Source organism: Dreissena polymorpha, chromosome 13 (genome assembly GCF_020536995.1).
Source record: "Dreissena polymorpha isolate Duluth1 chromosome 13, UMN_Dpol_1.0, whole genome shotgun sequence".
NCBI classification, from domain to species: Eukaryota; Metazoa; Mollusca; class Bivalvia; order Myida; family Dreissenidae; genus Dreissena; species Dreissena polymorpha.
Genome location: NC_068367.1, coordinates 65,911,152 through 65,935,345, shown reverse-complemented (window position 1 = coordinate 65,935,345; position 24,194 = coordinate 65,911,152). Strand labels below are relative to the sequence as shown.

Below are 24,194 nucleotides of genomic sequence, written 5' to 3'. Positions count from 1 at the left end.
ATGGGGGGTGGGGGGTAGGGGGGTGAGAGGGGGTAATAATGTGGGGTGGTGAAATTTATTAGATGTTTAAAAAATAAATTTGTTTGGGGGCGTGGGGGTGGGGGGTAGGGAGGGGGGTGAGAGGGGGGTATAATGTGGGGTGTGGTTAATTTATAAGATGCTTAAAAAAAAAATTGAGGGGGGGATGGGGGGGTTAGTGGGGTGGGGGTAGGGGTGTGAGAGGGGGGTAGAATGTGGGGTGGGGTAATTTATAAGATGTTTAAAAAAATGGGGGGGTGGGGAGGGTAGGGGGGTGAGAGGGGGGTATAATGTGGGGGTGGTAATTTATAAGATGTTTAAAAAATGGGGGGTGGGGGTAGGGGGGGTAGGGGGGAGAGTGAGAGGGGGGTGTAATGAGGGGTGGGGTTATTTATTAGTCGTTAAAAAAATTGGGGGGTGGGGGTAGGGGGGGGGTTATTTGGGGTGGGGGGGTAGGGGGGTGGGGGGGTAGGGGGGTGGGGGGGTAGGGGGGTGGGGGGGTAGGGGGGGTAGGGGGGTGAGAGGGGGGTGGGGGTTGAGAAGGGGATTTAATGTGGGATGGGGTAATTTATTACATGATGTTTCAACAAGAGTTCCGCGGTCGGAGATGACCGCATTGAAGCCGGATTTTTGATTTAAATGACAGGAAAGTACCTTTCGTGTTTTTGTCAATGCAATACTTAAATTACTGAAATATTGTTCAAAGGTCAAAATGAAATGTAAGTACTTTTCAAGGCATGAGCAAACCTTGTGTTATGTTTTGAATGCATGCATATACATGAACAACAATAACATTTAAGGTCACAAATATGAACTTGAATTGACAATTAGGAAAGTTTGATCTCAATTTTTTTATTTTTTAACATTTTTACATTCAAGGTCACGGTGACCTTGACCTTAAAATGACCAGTGGTCATCTACTAGTTCTGGCCAACCTTCATATCAAGTTTGAAGACTCTAGGTCTAAGCATACCAAAGTATTAACAACTTTAACATATTTACATCCAAGGTCACAGTGACCTCGACCTTCAAATGAATGACCTTGAAATGACCAGTGGTCATCTAAGTGTGCTTGCAAACCTTTACGTCAAGTTTGAGATTCTAGGTCCAAGCATACCAAAGTTATAACAATTTTAACATTTTAACATTGAAGGTCACAGTGACCTTGACCTTCAAATGAATGACATTGAAATGAGCAGTGGTGATCTTCTAGTACTGGCCAACCTTTATGTCAAGTTTGAAGACTCTAGGTACAAGCATACCAAAGTTATAACATGGAATAAGAACTTTAACATTTTTACCTACCAAAGTTATAAGAACTTTAACATTTTTACATTCAAGGTCACAGTGACCTTGACCTTAGAATGAATGACCTTGAAATGACCAGTGGTCATCTAAGTGTGCTTGCAAACCTTCATGTCAAGTTTGAAGACTCTATGTCCAAGCATACCAAAGTTATAACAATTTTAACATTTTAACATTTAAGGTCACAGTGACCTTGACCTTCAAATGAATGACATTGAAATGACCAGTGGTCATCTTCTAGTACTGGCCAATCTTTATTTCAAGTTTGAAGACTCTAGGTACAAGCATACCAAAGTTATAACATGAAATAAGAACTTTAACATTTTTACATTCAAGGTCACAGTGACCTTGACCTTCAAATGAATGACCTTGAAATGTCCAGTGGTTACTTACTAGTTCTGGCCAACCTTCATGTCAAGTTTCAAGACTCTAGGTCCAAGCATACCAAAGTTATAACAACTTTAACATTTTTACATTCAAGGTCACAGTGACCTTGACCTTCAAATGAATGACCTTGAAATGACCAGTGGTTACTAACTAGTTATGGCCAACCTTCATGTCAAGTTTCAAGACTCTAGGTCCAAGCATACCAAAGTTATAACAACTTTAACATTTTTTATATTGAAGGTCAGTGACCTTGACCTTCAAATGAATGACCTTGAAATGACCAGTGGTCATCTGTTAATCCTGGCCAACCTTCATGACAAGTTTGAAGACTCTAGGTCCAAGCATACCAAAGTTATACCATGAAATAAGAACTTTAACATTTTCGAGCACGCCGCCCGCCCGCCCCCCCCGCCCGCCCGACAACATCAATCTATAAGCCGAGATTTTTTCGAAAAAATCCGGCTAAAAAAATTGGGGGGGGGGGGGTCATATCCTCTATTCATTAAACATGAAATTTAAACTTATTGCATTTGTTTCCCCTGTATATAAGAAAGATATCATAGTGTATTACCTCCCCTGACCTGCTTATATGTATATTAATCAACACAATTAAACATTTACACAATATTTACAAAATATACAAAAAATCTCATATTCTGATAATATTTTTACTGATCCACTGTATTTTACTCATTGGATGATGTTTCATTGGACTGATAATTATAGATTTATGATTACAGACCAGTTGCTTCAGTAATATTGTTTATAGTTTGCCCTGTTGGCCGCGTATGCATTCTTGAGTTATCATTCAAAAACCATTTTACTATTTCGGGTCACCGTGACCTTGACCTTTGACCTAGTGACCTCAAAATCAATAGGGGTCATCTGCGAGTCATGATCAATGTATCTTTGAAGTTTCATGATCCTAGGCCCAAGCGTTCTTGAGTTATCGTCTGACAACCACCTGGTGGACGGACCGACAGACCGACCGACATGAGCAAAGCAATATACCCCCTCTTCTTCGAAGGGGGGCATAATGAGCGATTTGGGCCACATATATTTGATCTCTGACCTTGAAGAATGATCTTGACCTTTCACCACTCAAAATGTGCAGCTCCATGAGATACACATGCATGCCAAATATCAAGTTGCTATCTTCAATATTGCAAAAGTATTCATAAAATAAGCGATTTGGGCCACATATATTTGACCTCTGACCTTGAAGGATGACCTTGACCTTTCACCACTCAAAATGTGCAGCTCCATGAGATACACGTGCATGCCAAATATCAAGTTGCTATCTTCAATATTGAGAAAGGGTTCATAAAATGAGCGATTTTGGCCACATATATTTAACCTCTGATCTTGAAGGATGACCTTGACCTTTCACCACTCAAAATGTGCAGCTCCATGAGATACACATGCATGCCAAATATCAAGTTGCTATATTCAATATAGCAAAAGCTATTGCAAAATGTTAAAGTTGGCGCAAACAGACCAACCAACCAACAGACAGGGCAAAAACAATATGTCCGCCACTACTATAGTGGGGGACATAAAAATAATATGAAGTAATATGCAAGTACTATAATACTGTCATAGATGGTCTAGGAGATACATAGCACATTGATATATTCTATGTTAAAATATTAACATGTCCGTCATTTACAAATAATTTGCAAAGTATCTTGTGGAGCTCGTTTAAAATTGCATAATAAGAGAACGGATTGAACTTCTAAAAACAAACCTCTTTAACCGATTATGAGTAATACTAAAAATACTTTTCCAAGTAAGTAGTCACAATGAAAGCATTGTTTAGTTGAGTGTGTCTTTCAGTTTCAGTTTAAAATTTGTCATTATGGAATTGACTACCCAGCCTAAAATCTTCCTTGTTACAGAGAAAACTGATTGTTATTAACAAGTGGTTGGAGTGTGCATTCTCAACTCTGTATTGAACCACTAAAGAACAATGTACCATACATCCTCCTCCAGCCTGAATGTTTAAATATCAAAAGTGCTTTTTAAAAGAGGCAATAACAAAATTTCCAACTAAAGGTGTGTTATTATAGATTGAACAATTTCATGCATAAATGTTGTAAAAGAAAAGTTGGTCTCCAGACTGAAATCTGCAAACAAAACTAGAGCTTTGTCACAGACGTGACATAAACCCCCATGTGCCGCATTGACACAGACTATTTTGCATGCTGTCTTCACAAAACAAGAGAATCTAATTTATGCCTATTTGTAAGAATTGTTATGCCATTATCATTTAAAGACATTTTGACCTTTGAACTCTTGAATTCTTTCACATGACACACCATCCAATGACTGTGAACAAAATTAATGTACAGAGGCATTTAAAAATCTCACAATGAATGACATAGTTCTGGCCCGGACAAGATAATTTATTGCCATTTTTTACCTTTGAACTAAAAGTGTGACCTTGACCTTGGAGATATCGATGTAAGTCTTTCTCATTACACACCGTGCAATGATGGTGAACAAATGCGTTGAATTATTTTTAAATCTCACAATGAATGACATACTTATGGCCCGGACAAGCTCATTTATGGCCATGTTTGACCTTTGAGCTCAAAGTGTGACCTTGACCTTGGAGATATTGACGTAATTCTTAAGCTTGACACACCGTCCCTTGATGGTGAGCAAATGTGCCAAATGATTTTAAAATCTCACAATGAATGACATAGTTATTGCCTAGACAAGCTCATTTAAGTCCATTTTTGATCATTGAACTCAAAGTGTGACCTTGACCTAGGAGATATCGACGTAATTCTTTCGCGCAACACTGTGCACTGTCCAATGATGGTAAACAAATATGCCAAATGATTTTAAAATCTCACAATAAATTATAAAGTTATGGCCCAGACAAGCATTTGACCTTTGAACTCCAAGTGTGACCTTGACCCTGGAGATATTGACATACTTTTTTCACACGACACACCGTCCTATGAAGGTAAACAAATGTACAAAGTAATTTTAAAATCTAACGATAAATATCGAAGTTTTGGTTCGGTCTGTTTAAAACACACTAAGTGACCCCACGACCCACGACCCATGACCCATGTTTAAACATAACCTCAGAGCTCCAGATAAAATTTTTGTCAAATTCTTATTTACTCCCTATTTTAAAACTTAATTCTTATTTTACCCCCTATTTATAAAATTAATTCTTAACAATATATTACAAAATATTTGTTTATTCATTGTTTTTGACACATCAACAAATTGAGTCATTTACGCAAGAGCTTATAAATTCATCAATTATTGACGAAACCATGATTTGGGTTTTTGAATCTAATTGAAAGAATGCTTGCATCGTGGACTTTTGACACTGTAATGGCTTTTTTGCCTTCAACGCTTCGGTCGGCCATTTTGATTTTTTCTTTAAAACGGTCACTGCCACTTCTGCTTAGGTCATAATGGCCTTTTGGTCGCTGTTTAAAGTCATATAAAAAACTATATTTAACATTAAATTTTAATGACATTTTGAATAGGTATACAGTATATTACTTGTGTATAAAAATTACGATGAGGGTAATTAAAAAGGTACAATTAACAGTAATGACTTGCCTGCAATACTAGGAGAACAGAATCGAGACCGTTTGGCCTTTCGACCGTTCTTAGGTGTGGCTCTTCCTCACAGCACACGCTTGAGTGACGTTGACTTAAAAGTTGTAGTTTTAATTGAGCGCCTAGACGAGTCAGAACCGGGATGAAAATAATGTTTACCGTATATATTTTGCTACTGGAAGTTTCACGCACGTTCGAAAATTTTGAATTTGTGTTTTATTTTTTCAATGCGTAACTTAACGCAAAGATTTTAAATCTAAATCATTATTTAAGAAATTTAAATCGTTTTTACGCCTTTACGCATGTTATCTGGAGCACTGCATAACCTAGACATCATCTAGATACAACTTGTGACCAAGTTTGGTGAAGATTGGATGAAGTTTCGGGACAGACCAACAGATCGACAAACCAACAGAGTGACACCGACCGAAAGACCGACAAAGTGACTCCTATATAGCCCCCATCACCAATGGTAATGGAGGTATAATAAAAAATTCTTACACAAAAAAAGAGAACAAATATTTATATGTATGTGTTGCTTTCAGTCCATATCATACAGAACTAGATATGTCACAGACACTCATCCCTCATGACACATGATTGGACACAGTAAAATTATAATTTTAATTTATTCTAATTAAATTATAACCAAACACAAAAATATTCTTAATATACTTAACACTTGAGCAAAATACTACAGTCATAATTTTATGAAGCGCACATATATATATCTCAACACATGAAAAATGACAGACATAATTTTGCAATAATTGATTGCACAAAAAATGCCTCCCTTTAAGATCACTTAAATATGATCTTTCTTAGGTTATTGAGTGAAATTTGCTAGCGTTTAAAGAAAAGTTGAATTAAAAAACATATGTTTTTAAATTAATATATTCTTCCAAAGAAACTAGAAATGCGTCACATACACTGATGCTCCTATGGTACATGTTTGGACACACACATATCAACTATTATATTCTACAAATGGCAAAAAAACACAAAGGGCCATAACTCAGCACAAATTGGCGGCTGTCAAAATTCTGTTCTTTACTGATGTAATTAAACTATGGAAGTTAGGGAAAGATCATAATTGAATGCTGATGGGGCAAAGGTCCTGTAATAAATATTTAATGAATTTTTAATTAAATTTTATAAAATTATTTATTTAAATTATTAATTAAGCCTTGTTACAGCAAATATACGTCTATATACTTGCATATTTCCATTACTTAAATACTCTAAATATTCATAGCTACGCAAACAAACATCCATAACTCTAATTATGGACTAACATCCTGGGTCTTGCATATATCTTCAAATGTTTGCGTAAAATCTACTAATGTTGACATGGAAGGCAGATGCAAAAATCATGATTATGCAAAAAACATGAAAATGTGCGCTATTCCATCTGCCATCAATTTTCTAGCTGCATACAATTATGGTCAGATATCTAGGTCAAAACCTTTGGAAGACAGCTACAGTAAAACAAGAGGGTCATCACACCTCCCTGTTGACTGTGAGTACTTAGAGAGTGGATGGCTGGAAATAACACTTAATTTAGAGTGCATCCGTTTTCTATATTAGTGGCTCTTGACTTACTACATAGAAAAACGTGTACAATGTAATTTAGCACAAAACTTTCCCCATCACTGCCATTTCACGATAAAGAAACATAATTATGTATATTGGGCACCTATTATTCACATTGCCATGTGAGCTGAAAGGGTGTTGGTAGTGAAGCAGAACTTTAAAAAAAACATTATGAGACAGCATACTTGCACAAGAAACAGCTTTTAAGATACGATGTATTGATCAGTATTGTAAAGTCCGTATTTGGTCAATAGCCTTTAATAAAATACACAATTTTGGATACAATGTCAATTGAATAATTTAATGTGAACATCTAGACATATATCATGTAAACTGTGACCAGAGTATTACAATCGGCATGATTTAAGATTAGCAATAGGAAGTGCTGTAAAACTAAAAATCTGATAGTTTTGATCCAGGCCAACGCCTGATTGGCCTTGAAGGTATACAAGAAAAGACACAAGAGCTAAAAGGGTCCTAAGGAGCCAATCTAAGACTATATGGAACTAAAGAATTATGAGCAGGTAGTTTTCACAAGGTTTTACACACAAAAAAACGTTTACATAAAACTCCCCCAGCACCTGGCAGCCATTTTTTTAACACAAAAATAATAATAATCATGCCAATAAATAATAACAAAACACAGTTTGTTTTAATATGTTTAACAACTTTCACAATGAGTGTGTAACTGTAAACAAATGTGACTGCTAGTGTTGTCAAATTGCTTTCCTATAGCCACAAAAGAAAACTGCTGCACAAAATAGCAGTCTTGTTTTTTTTTAAGGGGCCTTTTAACACAATTTGGCATGAATTGAAGTTTGTCATTAAATGCTTTATATTGATAAATGTTAACATAGGATATCAAAAGCCCCATGAAAAAACAAGAATACAATTAAAGAAAGAAAAAAAGCAACCCTCAACTGGGCTCCAACCACTGACCCCTGGAGTAAAAGTCTACCGCTAAGACCACTCCGCCATCCGTGCTCATACATTCAGTGATGCATTTTATACTTTATATAAGAAATCCTCAAAGTATCACACAATATTACGACAACAACAGAACTCCCTAAATTATTAAATCGTTTCGCTTTGAAACGCTTGATAATTTTCAGGATTTGATATCGGCAAAAGATGCATATAATGGGTATTTTAGAGCATTGTCATCTTCGTTATTACTGTTTTTTTCACAAATATCAAAACCACAACAAAAATTTGCAAATTTGAAACAATTATTTATATTTTGTCACCAACCAAAACGTGATAAGGCACATTTATCAGACATGAACTGAATTTCAATAATTAAAGTTCATCTTGATAATAACTAACGACAACCCAATGCAGTTTTAATGCTGTTTGCTGATGATCAGTTTCTAAGGGCTGGAAATGAAGCCTTCACAACGTGCATCTTGTAAAATACTTCTTTAATTAAATTTAACTTTCTAAGGAACTACACATGCCTCAAAGTACCTATCTAAGTGATAAAGGGTTAAACAAGAGATTAGACTCCTCATAAGTGTGAGCCAAAAGTAGGTCAGTGTCAAGCAAAATGAGGTAAGGTTAGAGTCATTGTGTTGGTAGTGTTCTAGGACAACACTAGGGTTTTTTCCACTTTTTGGGAAGATAGCCCATGGCATTGGAATTGGGAATTTTATCGGCATTTTCATGAAATTGGGAAAATAAATTCATAAGCCTTTTTTTCCACATGAAAAGTCCACTGATTAGGGAAATACTAAATTTGATATAACTCTTTATAACACTCAAATTAAAAGAACAAAATCATATAATACTTTGTTAGATGTAATTGAATTGAAATTGAGATAAAATACGCATGAGACTTCTTTCTAAAAAAAAATTTTTCTTTTTTTTTTTTTTTGGCAATTGAGAATTTTTTGCCACATTTTGGGAAAAAGTATACTTTTTGGGATTGGGAACATAGCCGAATTTTGGCTATGAAATCGGGCCAAAAAAAACCCCTGAACATACATGCACGTATGAAAGCTTTGTAGGAAACATTATTGATATTATAATGTATGTGTCAGGATGGTTCAATCAATATATACCTCCCAAATTAGTCAATGCCGGGGCAAACACAATATTTTCGGATTGGGTCTTATACTTTTAAATACATTAATGTTAGTACCACACACAATTTGGTGCCACAATCAAATTCAACGGAAATAACCACTGGTGAGGAGCGTCAAGCAGATCTGTTAAACAGAAGGGCATACTTAAATATTGACTGTGCAGGACCGATAGTTAAGTATTGCTATTATGTACATCCTAGTTCATTGATACAATAACAACTAAATTAAACACGATAAGAGTCAACAACTTAACAGATATATCAGATAGTCACTAACAAATTGATATATGTATATATCGCTCCGGATCCATACAAACTTAGCTAATTTTGCCAGGAAAACACTAGTTGGACTGCCACTATCATGCTGACAAGCAAAACTAAGAAAGGGAACATACAAATCATATTATAATATTATCTGCAACATAATACTTTTTTTAAATTGCAATACCTTTAAGGATGTTTCTTATTGATTGTTAATATTTGTATGACACGGAAGTTTTGCCTAATCCCTTGTCAAATAAAAACGCACTTTTTACCAAAACACACATTTAGCGCACTTAAAAGTGCGTTGTGTGTTTTTTGTTAATATGTGCGTTTTCAGTGTTCAAAAGTGCATTTAAGTGCGCTTTTTGTGCGATTTTGCTTTTCAAGTGCGTTATTTTAGTGAAAAAGTGCGTTTTTTGTGTGTTTTCTTCATCTGTAAGTGCGCTTTTGAGTGTAGATGTGAGCAAAATGTGTGTGTTTTATCTAAGAAGTGCGTCTTTTATTTAGGAAGTGCGTTTTTTGTGTGTTTTCTTCATCTGTAAGTGCGCTTTTGAGTGTAGATGTGAGCAAAATGTGTGTGTTTTATCTAAGAAGTGCGTCTTTTATTTAGGAAGTGCGTTTTTTGTGTGTTTTCTTCATCTGTAAGTGCGCTTTTGAGTGTAGATGTGAGCAAAATGTGTGTTTTTTATCTAAGAAGTGCGTCTTTTATTTAGGAAGTGCGTCTTTTATCTAAGAAGTGTGTTTTAAGGTTAACAGATGTGGGTTTTTTCTCACAAAAGTGCGTTTTTCTATGTTGATGTGCGTCTTTTTTAAGCATAAGTTAGTCTTTTATTTCATGAGTGCGTTTTTATCATATGATCTGTTTTAAACGGATGTATCTAAAAAGTGCGTCTTTAACAACCGTTTAGCAAATGTTGTACAGAAATTGAACAAAGAAACAAAATTGTTGCAGGCTCTAATAATTTATTTACATCAAATGAATAAACATAGACATATATCTCAGTAACCTGTAATAATATAAGGGGCAGTTTGAATAATTACTGGTTGTCCATACTAACCTGTTAAATGTTTACATACCGTAAAAAGTTGTGTATAACGCGCATTTATGTATAACGCGCATCTACTTTTTAAAGCTAAAAAATCGGGAAAAAAAGTTTTTGAAGCAAAAAAATCGGGGGAAAAATTCCGTACCGCAGGCTAACTGAAAATCGTTATATTTACATTGCCGATCTTACGTATTCTTTTATTGCTTCAATTATAAATTATTTTTAAGACGATAACGATACAACTAGTTGGTGTTTTTTTTAATCATATTATGCGTAAAAATAAATGTTTGGATTTAAATGAATTATGCATGAAATGCACACTTTCCACGAGGATACCATCAAGGTTTTCATCATATGTCTCTGAAGTAACTGTCCACGATTTTATCGTGGAGTACACATAACGGATGGATTAGTTATAACTTAGAAGAAACTGACATTATTGATTGGTATTGTCACCTGGTTATTCATGCATGACTAATTCACAACCGCGCGTTTTATTAACAATGCCGATATCATGCGTTCTTTTCGAGTGTCTAAAATTGATAGGGAACTTTAACGACTCAAACTTCTCAACACCATCACGACATTACCGGCGATAAACAAACAATGGAGGTGTGAAGCCGTTTGCCGGTTCGCATGTTTTGATAATAGCCCAGCTACACAAAACTTGACAGGTGACGCAAATTGCTCAATAATCACATCCTCAATCTTGACAAGACGTATGAAAACGTGTAAACAAACACAGCATCAATTTTATTAACACATTTGAAAAGCAAGAAAAATAATCTTAAATATATCGGGAAATACCTTGCCGACATACTATTGTAAATCGACAAGTGCCCCCAAATAAATTGTGTAACCCTAGTACAGTAGGGTATAATATTGTGGGAAAAGTAAACAATAACATTTAAATAAAAATGGCTTCCTCGTTTTTCATTCTCTTCCTCAAATTTATTTGATTTCAATGCTCTGTACGTACCTGAAAAAGATAGAAAATATATATGTTAACTTTATAATGTTTGTTCATCTTATTCAGATCGTCAATATAACACTATTATCAACATAGTTACAGTTAAAACACCGGAAAACAGAATGATGCGAATTACCGCTACTGGGTAACTGACAGCGAAAAAAAATGTCTTGGCATGGCTGTAGTTGTGCATAACGCGCATCAAGTTTTTAAAATGAAATTTTGGGGTAAAAAAGTGCGCCTTATACACAACTTTTTACGGTACTTAATCATACAATTTCAATGCATACCCTATTGCTTACGTTTTAATCTCAAACATTTCTAAAAATTTCCACCTAAATCAGACTGTGTGTAACTAATTAAAAATATTGAAAGTGTCAAAAGTATTATGTGGGCTTGATAGTATCAATTATATTTCCTCAACATAAATAAGTATTTAAACTTTCTTATACTGATATTTATACCCTAATACAATTAATGTCTACCACATTGATCATAAACATACATTATAAAAGGCAATTATAATAATATTTATACTATTAATATTATTTGCTAAAACCATTCAGCATGTTATATTTAAATATTTACAATTAAATATAATGTGTTAAGGGTGCTGTGTATTATTCAATAAATATTTTGGTGTTGAAATGACTGCCTTATCAGTATTTCTCAAATTATGCAATTTTTGGCTTAGACACAGCATGGAATCAGATAAGAGAATAGCCAGTCCCTATCAGTCCTCCGTCTAAGCCTAACTAAGGGGTGTTGATATACTTTTGATTTGTTCAGGCACCATCTATTTGAGAACCACAGATAGGAAGTTATTTTTTGAAAACAAGCAGCATCAGTAACTGACTTTAAGCTAGAATTAAGACTTATTATTCTAGTGTAAAATGTCTTGAAATACTTTCAGCATGAAGTATTGTGTGATGAAAAAAATGTGTATTTACTACAATGTGTAAATCAACAAAAAGTTTGTTGCAAAGGAGATTAAAAGTGGGTGGTTAAAGACATATAAAGTGATATGGTCTAGTTCAACAACTGCCTGTATTTTTGGAATACTGAAGAACAGTTTGTTGTAGCAGGTTCGTATTTCCAATTATGCATCCCTTTTTTATTTAGTTTATTGAATTAATTATGATCATAATCATATTTATGTATTGTCACTGGGAAATGTAAATGGATGAGTAAATGTAATGCAATTTTAAAGAAAAACAACACCATTTGAATTATTATGGCTGTATTTTATGGTTATTGTCATCTTAAAGTTATTTATACCTATTTTTGGTCATTAATGAACAGATTTTTCCCCCATATTAAATGAGAACTTTTAAATTTAAAGGTTAAACCCCATGGTGACCGTGAAATTTACATTGACCAGAAGATCCCTTGGAAAGAATGTGCATCATCGCATCGCCTGCCAAAAAAGGGAGCAAAAGAGAGACTACCTCGTATGGACTTGAATACCAGGTTTTACCCTGCACAAGCTGGCCAACATGAGAAGAACAGGAGTGGGAAAACCGCGCCCTCTCCTTGACCAAGAAAAGCTGGATTTGTTTAGAGGTAAAACTATACAGGGTACTTATTGCATTTTAAAGGTGTCACACTTCCGACCAGTCCACACAGCAAAAAGAGACCACGTATCTTGGTACATTTTCGAACAGTATTTTCTATCAAACGTATTTATTTATGAAAAGCGTTAAGTCACGTGATCAGGGGATTAAAATTGCAAAATAAACAACCAAAAACAACAAGCAAACAAACTAGTTTTGATTTAAATTTATAATTTTTATAGCAACAAGATTACCATAACAGCAATATTCAACACTTACATTATAAAATATCTTTCAGGACCTGATCAATTTAATGAGATCATGCACGAGACGCATCGCGCAAAGGCCATGACAGTATAATAGTTGCAAAGAAGTTTGACCGGCTGGTGGCAGACTTGGAGAGAAAGATGAGAGCTGCACTCCGCCGCCTCAAAGAAATGCTGACAGGCCTTGATTGATATGCATCTTTCTTACGTATATAGCTGTTTGTGTGTATATACTGTACATGTTATTATAGTATGCTATTATTTTTTGTTTATTTATAATCAAATTATGTTTATATTTATTTCATCAAATTGCCATTGATATTTAATTACTCATGTATGTTAAAAAATGTTGGTGTACATTAAAGTATAAAATTGAATTATCTTGTAATTCTTAAAATACACAAATATATATGTTTATATAATTATTGGTTTTTATTGCATATCTGAATTAAAAAAAAACTTTTAACAGCATATAATTGAATCAACTGTTAAGGCAAAAGATGCACCTTTAACGCACATGTGTGCTTTTTGTGAGTGCATTTTTTGCTGCCATTCATGTGCGTAAATTGTGCGTTTTGTGTGGGTTATAACTGCGCTTAACGTGCGTTAAATGTGCGCTTTTAGTGAGTTAAATGTGCGCTTTTTTTATTTAAAAAGCGCACATTTAACGCACATAAAAGCGCACATTTAACACACATGTGCGCTTTTATGTGGGTTATAACTACGCTTTTCGTGAGTTAAATGTGCGCTTTTTAAATAAAAAAGCGCACATTTAACTCACAAAAAGCGCACATTTAAGGCACTTAAAAGCGCACATTTTACACACATAAATGGTAGTCAAAAACGCACTTATATAAAAAGCGCATGTTTAACGCACATAAAAGCGCACATTGAACACCTTTATAAAAAGCGCACGTTTAACACACATAAAGCGCACATTTATCCACAAAAAGCGCACATTTTCTTGTTTGTTTGTTTTTGTTAAAAACTCACTCGGTAAGAAAAAGCGCACAAAAAACTCAGTGCCAATACCGCCACGTTTAACACACGCAAAACGTACTTAAAACGTACATTTCACACACTTTTTTGAGAAGGGATATGGCTCCAGATGTATTTTTTGTTCTTAAAAAATAAACCAAATAGAAATATAATCAAACGCAATGTGGGTAAATTACATGTATTAAATTACAAAAAAAAGGTTTATGCAGTGCAATTTTGTAACCTTCCAGCACTTAAGCAATATATCAGAGGAAAATGTAACACTGCAATTTGAAAAAAATCGGAGATCAATAAGAACCGCAAATGAACACAAAATAAAATGCATACATCACTGTAAAAACTAATGACTTAGTTGTATTATGCAGCAAAAATATTCATGTGATTTAGTTGTTTTACACAGCGAACAAATTGAACTAGTTTAGTTGTATTATGCAGCAAAAATATTCATGTGATTTAGTTGTTTTACACTGCGAACAAATTGACCTGGTTTAGTTGTATTATGCAGCTAACACATTGACCTGACTTAGTTGTATTGTGCAGCGAACACATTGACCTGGTTTAATTGTTACATGTAGAAAACACATTGACCAGATTTAGTTGTATTATGCAGTAAAGGCATTGACCTGATTTTCAAAATCTCAATTTAAATAGGTTTATGTTAATTCATTATCTACAAGGCTGTCCGGTGAGTGCAGTGGTTGGTACATGCAATTCTCACTTCTGCAACCGAGGTTCAATCACGATTCCCAGTGCATGTGAATTTCGTAGGTAATCACATACCGGACAGCAGGGTTTCCTCAGGGCAATCCGAACCCCCCCCAGCATAAGACCACGCCAAAATTGAATACATGTACTTTCAGTTAAACCTTAATACAGTCAAACCTTAGAACAGCGGTCAGTCAAAAGAAGTTGGTAGTATTGCTACGCTGTTACCCCACCCAATCGTTTGCATACGCATGCCTTGAATAATTTTCCAGAGCCACTCGCCCTTCAGGGCGGGTAGGCCTGACAATCCACTCGCCCTTCACTTTAATTTACTCGCCATACATTTAAAAAAAATATATATCTATATTTATAGTTATGATCAACCAGAACCTTTTAGTAAACTTTCTGTTTATTAATAATTATTTTTTCTATTTTTTTTAATTAAATATAATAAGTATTATAATTAACCAGTTATGTATTATTTTTTTATTGATAATTACATTAAAATGAAATTTTATTCTTCACAAAATGACCAATATATAATATTTAACTGGTTTTTTTTTTCACTTTTAATCGATTAGCTTAGAGCACTGACACCTACGAAAAGAGCGCAGAAGAATTATTTTTACTGTGCCCGTGACGTCATTTTTTATTGTCAAAACGAAAGTGCAATTTCTTTGTGTACTTAACCTATTTTGTGTTCGTTCGAAAAATTGTTCACAATTTGTATCGATGTGGAAGGAGTTCTGGAACTGAATTTATATTTCTCAACTTGAAGAACAGCACTCGCCCGGTCGGTCGAGTATTTAAACAAGAGGGCCATGGTGGCCCTGTATCGCTCCACTGTTTTTATGTGAAAAAAGCGTACAATGCACATGGGTTGAAATGTACTCAAGCATGTGACTTTCTCTTTCTATCCCTTGTCCCACTGGGCGCTTAAAGTTGGAAGGGTGGGCATTTCTATATATGGAAAACGTTACTACGGTGTTAACTAAACAGACTAAAAAGCCCGGGAATTGTCGCATAGGTCCTTTGCTTAAAACGTAGGTACATTTATCTCTCCAAAAGATATTGTCGTTCTTTCTATTTCACATATTTTTAGATGCTGAAGGTCAAATCTTCGTATGTTCTACAAGATTAATGAAAGTTCCTTCATTCAATCATGAATCTTTCTCCAAAATTCCAAAAAGTGTATGTAGGTTTCAAAGTTTCTGTTACTTATATAGTTCATGACATATGCAAAATATCTAATGACGTAGATCACCTGAACTTTGCTTCAATTTGAGGCATTAGTGAGTGTAGCAGGATTGTTAATGTGGTGAAGAAATTGTTAATTGTACAAAGAAGATATTTGCCTGAGGAAACATAAAGTTACGAGTTTTTTTGGTTCAGGTTCATGAGGTGCCGAAAGGCAGTAGGAATGATAACTTTGTAGAGGTTGTTTTATTAAAAAAGTAAATGTTTATGAGACAAAAATATGAATTACAATACATCAAGATGTTGCGATCATGGCAACACTGCTTGTATATGGCATGAGGTTTAAAGAGATATCATGACAAACAACTAGCTTGACCTAACTTTCCTTTACTTTTTCCATCTGACAGTCCAATAGACCATAACTCATTCTGAAGAGTTTGTTTTTGTTTTGAAAACAGGACTTCCGGTTTCAAAAAGGAGAAATTGCTCATTATGAGCAATTTTTCCTTTTATCACAATTTTTTTTATCCCACCCAGCCACTTTATCAATAGTCCTTTACAATATTATTTCGTGTCTGCAATCTCTTTCAATTTGGGGCAGTCCAAAATGTGTCGTTTGGTAAAGGGTTAACATTTATGGATAGTTAACATGTTGGTCTACCTTTCACGCTCGACATGTATGCATTTATCTCTTAAAATTAAAAAGTTATTCCAAGTGTATTTGATAAACTATTAGTTTGAGACGAAAATAGTTTATTCATCCAATATTGAATAAATAGCAAAAACACATAAACATGCAAAGTTTAACTTCCTGTGGCCATGTTTTTTAACGAATCGAATTTTCTTGAACAACTTTTTAACGGGAGCCTTAAAGGGATAAATTGGGCCCCAGGGGCATTATATTTGAACAAACTTGGTAGAGAACTATAAGATGTCACTACAGCTTGATTGGTCATTGTCGACTCGGGTACTACTTAATATGTACCCCGGGTACTCTTAAGTATACTTACATGTACCCCGGGTACGGTAAATATACTTACACGACTACCCGGTCGATATTAGTCTGTACCCAAGTTGTATTCCCGCCCAAACTCTGATGTCGTAAAGCGCGCTCCCGATTACCTTAGAACAATATTGTTTACCTTAAACAAACTTCTCTTTAAAAAAATTGCATCAAAATGCTTTTTGAGTATGAGTTTAGATAATACAGAGGCAATTTAACAGACATTTGACGTAAATGTGAACATAATTAATTTAAAATAAATTGCCGACACCAATTTAGCGTGAAAAATTCCCCCGTATGTGTAAGTATATTTACCGTACGCGGGGGTACATGTAAGTATACTTAAGGGTGACCGGGGTACAAGTAAGTAGTACCCGAGCCTACAATGACCAATCGAGCGTCACTACATACCAAATTTGGTAGCCCTAGTCCCTACGGTTATGGAACATAAGCATATGTTCAGTTTTTGACCTCCCCGGGCAGGGTCAAAATTGAGCCCAGGGGAATTATTTGAACAAATTTGGTAGAGGACTATTAGTTGTCACTACATACCAAATTTAGTAGCCCTGTTCTCTATAATTATGAACAAGAAGATTTTTAAAGTTGGCACAAAATAGACCTTATTTAAGCATAGGTTCATTTTTGTGACCAACGCGGCAGGGTCAAATTTGACCCCTGGGGCATAATTTGAACAAACTTGGTAGAGAATTTTAAGATTTCAATACAGACCAAATTTGGTAGAAATAGGCCAATGGTTATGGACAAGAATTTTTTTAAAGCAGGGCCCTCATTTTGCACTTATTATCCCCGAGTATTGGCGGCTTCCTCCATGAAAAAAGTATACTTTTTCCCCCTATTTTGTGGACAAAATTCCCCCTAGAAAAAAAATCAAAACAAAATTTTTTACACAAAACCCGTAACGCTGAACAGATATTGTTAGTGTTTTCTAGCCTTATCGTATAGTAGACGGGAAATATTACGTTTCGCGCACCTGCATGATTTATACGTCTACACCTATTACGGGAAAAAATGTCACACGATTCTTTATCTTACTGCAGAAAGCTAACCAAAAACAAGAGCACCGCCTTGCGGGTGCAGACCGCTCATCTATTTTCTTTTTAAAGGTGAAGGGACTCTCATTTTCAATCACAAAGGAGGGAGCGGTGGAGTGAAGAGGGGTGTATAGTGTGGGGGTGAGGACATTTATTACATTATTTTCCAAAAATGCAAAAAAAAAATTAATCAAGGGGGGGGGGGATTCTTGGGTGCGATGGTTGGACGGTAGTTCAAACATAAATTAATAAAAATTTGTGTTTTTTAACAGTTTCAAAAAAAAAGAAATTTGAGAGGGTGGGGTGGGGGGGTATAGTGTGAGGGTGTGGTGGTCATTTGTGAGATGATCTTAAAAAAAAAAAAAAAAAAAAAAAAAAAATTAGGGGGGGGGGGGGGGGTGGGATTCGGGTGGGGGGAGGGGGGGATTCTACGGTGCGATGGTTGGACGGTATTTCAAACATAAAATAATAAAAATAAATCATTGTGTTTTTTAACAGTTTCAAAAAAAATAATTTGGGGGGGGGGGGTGGGTGGGGGGTATACACTGTAACTCCAATATAACGCGCTCCGTTATAACGCTGAATCCAATATAACGCGGAGGGTGCTTGGATCCCATTTTTTTCTCCAACATTCCATTTGATTTCTGATTCAAATCCGTATTATGCAACTTCAAGTATTTTCAGACAATTCAAAGATGGCGGCAATCACATGTTGATTGCTTTATTCAACCGTCCGTTGAACCGATTATAATCGCCTCGAGGTTAAACAACACCGACAGCTTATTGGTGTTAATCTGTTGTGTAATGTCAATAAAGGTGTGAAAAACTCGCGTGTCAGTGTTTATTACATGTATTTTCTCATCAGAGCGGTTCAGTGCGATAATTTCCAGAAGTTAAGTGCAAGCGGGATAGTTATACAATTAAAGTAATTCAAAACGATTTAAACATTCTTACTTTGATATGGTTGCAGTTTGACTATATTAAATGAGCGGCTGTGAAATATACTGCCTACTGTTTAAAACAACTTTTTCTGTCATTTCATTATCATTCTAGTATTATGTCATTTAATCTTTCAGTTCGTGTATAAGAAATTAAAAAATGCATACGATTTATTTACATGCGAACGCAGTGTACCGGTAATTGTTAACAGAGTTTCACTTTCATTTTCGCGCGATATCAGAAAGTCCCCGGGAAACACGTTTTTTGCATGCGTATGACGCAATAAAACAATTTTTTGTACATGAGTTGTATTGCATTCAATCTAAATTTAAAGTCGCTCGTCCAATGAAAGCTCTGCCCCATAATGCACTGTACTCTTAACACTTCTGAAAATGGCATATATGCGTACGGTTGTGTTTACGAATTTCTTAAACAAATATCGTAATTAATGTTCAAGATTATTATTTTTTAAGTGATGTTGCTATTTTATTGGATTATCGGATAAATGTGCACATAAGAAAAGCGGTATGTATACTGTTATCGATACGATTCGGTTTTTGTATTTGCGTCAACACAGCATGGCAATATACATTACCTATATTATAGGCTATTCTATACCTGTTGTTTTTATAGCGCCCTGCAGAAAATGAGCTCAAAACCTATAACGCGGATCCGTTATAACGCTGTTTCGCGGCTTGGACCCCATTGACCGCACTATATTGGAGTTACAGTGTAGTGTGAGGGTGTGGTGGTCATTTGTGAGATGATCTTAAAAAAAAAAAAATAGGGGGGGGGATTCGGGGGGGGGGGGGGGGGGATTCGGGGGGGGGGGGTTGGGGGGGGAGGGCACGGGGGATGGTTTGGGTGGAGTCTATTGTGGTATGTCAGGTAAGAGTAGTTTTGTCAAAGTATCAATCAAATCTAATCATAAATAAAGAAGTTATGGCAATTTTAGCAATATTTAATAATTTGACCTTGAGAGTCAAAGTCATTCAAAGGTCAAGGTAAAATTCAACTTGCCAGGTACAGGAACCTCATGATAGCATGAAAGTATTTGAAGTTTGAAAGCAATAGCCTTAATAGATAAGAAGTAATGTGGATCGAAACACAAAATTTAACCATATATTCAAAGTTACTAAGTCAAAAAAGAGCCATAATTCCGTAAAAATGACAACCAGAGTTATGCAACTTGTCCTTTTACTGTACCCTTATGATAATTTGCGAGTGTTCCAAGTATGAAAGCAATATCTATGATACTTTAGGGGTAAAGTGGACCAAAACACAAAACTTAACCAAATTTTCTAAGTATAAAGGACCCATAATTCCGTCCAAATGCCAGTCAGAGTTACATAACTTTGCCTGCACAGTCCCCTTATGATAGTTAATAAGTGTTGCAAGTATGAAAGCAATAGCTTTGATACTGTAGGAATAAAGTGAACCTAAACACAAAACTTAACCAAATTTTCAATTCTCTAAGCAGGTTTTTTTTTGGCCCGATTTTATAGTCGAAATTTGGCTATGTTCCCAATCCCAAAAAGTATACTTTTGACCCAAAATGTGGCAAAAAATTCCCAATTTCCAAAAAAAACAAAAAAAAAAAAACAATTTTTTTTTTTTTTTTTTTTAGAAAGAAGTCTAACTCATGCATATTTTATCTCAATATCAATTCAATTACATCTAACAAAGTATAATATGACTTTGTTCGTTTAATTTAAATGATTATAAAGAGTTATATCAAATTTAGTATTTCCCTAATCAGTGGACTTTTCATGTGGAAAAAAAGGCCAATGAAATTATTTTCCCAATTTAATGAAAATGCCGATAAAATTCCCAATTCCAAAGCCATGGGCTATCTTCCCAAAAAGTGGGAAAAAAACCCTGCTAAGTATAAAAAGGGCACATAATTCTGTCAAAATGCCAGTCAGAGTTACATTACTTTGCCTGCACAGTCCGCTTATGATAGTTAGTAAGTGTTGCAAGTATGAAAGCAATAGCTTTGATACTTACGGAATAAAATGGACCTAAACACAAAACTAAACCAAATTTTCAATTTTCTAAGTATAAAAAGGGCACATAATTCTGTCAAAATGCACGCCAGAGTTATCTAACTTTGCCTGCCCAGTCCCCTCATGATAGTAAGTAAGTGTGCCAAGTTTGAATGCAATAGCATTGATACTTTCTGAGAAAAGTGGACCTAAACGCAAAACTTAACCAAAATTTTCAATTTTCTAAGTATAAAAAGGGCACATAATTCTGTGAAATTGCATGCCAGAGTTATCTAACTTTGCCTGCCCAGTCCTCTCATGATAGGAAGTAAGTGTACCAAGTTTGAATGCAATAGCATTGATACTTTCTGAGAAAAGTGGACCTAAACGCAAAACTTAACCGGACGCCAACGCCGTCGCCGACGCAGACGCCGACGCCGACGCCAAGGTGATGACAATAGCTCATAATTTAAAAAAAAAAATAGATGAGCTAAAAAACGACTCCATCATGCAAAAAAATAGATATTCTCTTTAAACAAACTGAACTCGATGGAATTAATATAACCCAAACCGCGTCTGTGTCATCAAATGTTCAGTCTATGGAGATAGATGATGATTCTGTTCAAAATCATGAAACACAAACTGACTGTGCAATCACTTGCATCGGCTACAGCGGCGTCTTCATTGTAAACATGTGATTGTTGAAAATAATTTTCGTTCGTTTTATTAATAAAGTAATGAATATCTGTATTTTTCGTCAGAATTTAGTTTTTTCACAATACCTTATAAAGTAATGTAATATTGTTTTTATCCAACAGCTTATATTTTTAATTAAAAACAAACATATTTGCTGACTAGTTAAGAGATGAGAGAAGAAAATGTGTCTTTAAAATAATTATTTGTGCACTGATAATGGTATATTGCCATTAATAAAGGACCATGTACATGTATGTGTGTACAATAGGAGAGAAATACTGCTGGATCAACAGAAATTTCACCTTTTATTATATTATATTGACATTCACTTTATAATACATCATTACACTACATGTATAGTCGAATATGAGTGTCAAATATACTTAATTATAAAAAAGCAATGGATATAGTGCAAACATGTACACAAAAATTCATTTAATAAGAAACTAAGTACAAAATTCCCCCATAAAAGGTAATTGGCGCGAAATTTCCCCCTCATGCGGGCTGTATGTGGCTTCACCTGGTGGCAAGAGAGGGCCCTGTAAAGTTTGCACAAAATAGGCCCAATATAAGCATATGTTCAATTTTGTGACCCCTGGGGAACGGATAAATTTGATCCCAGGGGCTTAATTTGAACAAACTTGGTAGAAGACTATTAGATGTCACTACATACCAAATTTGGTAGCCCTATGCCATACGGTTATGGACAAGAGATTTTTTAAGTTTGCACAAAATAGGCCTTATTTAAGCGTATGTTCATTTTTGTGACCCCGGGGCAGGGTCAAATTTGACCTCAGGGGCATAATTTGAACAAACTAAGTAGAGAACTATTAGATGTCACTACATACTGAATTTGGTAGCACTAGGCCCTACTGTTATGGACAAGAGGATTTTTAAAGTTTGCACAAAATAGGCTTGATATAAGCATATGTTCAATTTATTGACCCCCGAGGCGGGGTAAAATTTGACCCCAGGGGTATTATTTGAACAAATTTGAAAAAGGTTCACCCCAGGAACATTTGTGAGAAGTTTTATCAGAATTGGACTTGTTGTTTAGGAGAAGATGTTTGAGAAAGTTAACACACGCACACACGGACACACACACAAGGATCTATACAGAAGGGAATATTCGCCAGTACATGCAAATTGCTGTTAAATGATATTCTTATTTTAACAACTGGTAAATGCTTTTTGATACATGGCAGTTACATTTTGTCCTAGTTACATTTGATGTGCAAACATTCAATCTTCTTTGCCACATATTGATAAGTTTATAATCACTTCATAATTTATATTTATCCTGTCACATGTCTTTAAATAAGCCTGATGACCAGGTAAACTAATAACCCAAAAGATATTAGGCTAGTTGACCACGTGACCTCGAATATCTGTCAGTCGCTTTGTTTTACTGTGAAATCAAGTCATTGTTTTATGAAATGACGTCATTATTCCACCGAAATTCTCCACTTAAAACTCTTTTACAGTGTAAATAAACGATGCAAAAAAGCATAAAATAACAAGAGATGTGTTTGTCAGAAACACAATGCCCCCTATTGCGCTGCTTTGAAATAAAATCATTTGGCAGGTTTAGAAATCTCCCTTTTAAAGCTTATTACTTCCCTTGGATTGAAATTCTTCACTTTTGACCTTGAAGGATGACCTTGACCTTTACACTTTACCACTCAAATTGTGCAGCTTTATGAGATACACATGCATGTAAAATATCAAGTTCCTATCTTCAATATTGCAAAAGTTACAGCCAATGTTAAAGTTTTCGGACGGACGCACAGACTGACAGACGGACTGACGGACAGTTCAACTGCTATATGCCACCCTACCCGGGGCATAAAAAGAAATATATGTGGCATGATAAATAGAATAATAGGTTGGTGACGTGGATGGAGAATGGTTATCTGGCTCGTCGGAGGATCTCAACGGGTGAGACGATAAATTCCTCTGACTTGCCAGATCACCATTATCCATCTTTACTTTGTGTGTGTTATTGACTGCAGTTAAACTTTCGAAATTTTTCATTAATGCTATTTCTAAAGATATTCTTGGTTCTTTGTTTTACTATGTGCGTTTGGCTATGTTGCTCCTGAATCTAGCATGCTGTTAACATCTTTGTGGATCTGTAGTACTTCTTAAGTCTTTTGCTATACATGTAATTGTGTCTCTGATTCAGAATTAGTCTTCCTTTCTGCATACACCGCCATTATAAATAGTTCACGTTTCAAAAAAGGGAACCAGTATTAAAACCCCCAAATTCTAGCGTAGATTACTATTGACGGTTGATCACTCTAAACATCAAAATCAGACCTCCGATATCAACAGTGATAGAGCGGCTATATCCGTAATCCTCCAAAATGCGGTGAGCCAGTAAAAAACTTCCCCGTCTACAAATGTACATGTACATAGTGTCTATTGTATTGACCAAAATGATTTAAATCCCGCTCTCAACATCTTATTCTTGTCAAAATCGAATTGATACTTTTGAGATTTAGTTTACTATGGTACACTTATGTATAGTATTTATAGCTAG

General features: G+C 35.2%; 2 long non-coding RNA genes across 2 annotated transcripts in view; one reads left to right on the top strand and one right to left on the bottom strand.

Annotated features, from left to right (window-relative positions):
* Nucleotides 1-24,194, bottom strand: part of LOC127855286 (uncharacterized) — a 161,640-nt gene that overhangs the window by 5,104 nt on the left and 132,342 nt on the right. The window lies entirely within an intron of this gene.
* LOC127855295 (uncharacterized) lies at nucleotides 611-1,528 on the top strand. Its single transcript, XR_008037464.1, has 2 exons — nucleotides 611-818; nucleotides 1,360-1,528. It is a non-coding gene; the product is annotated as an uncharacterized LOC127855295 (long non-coding RNA).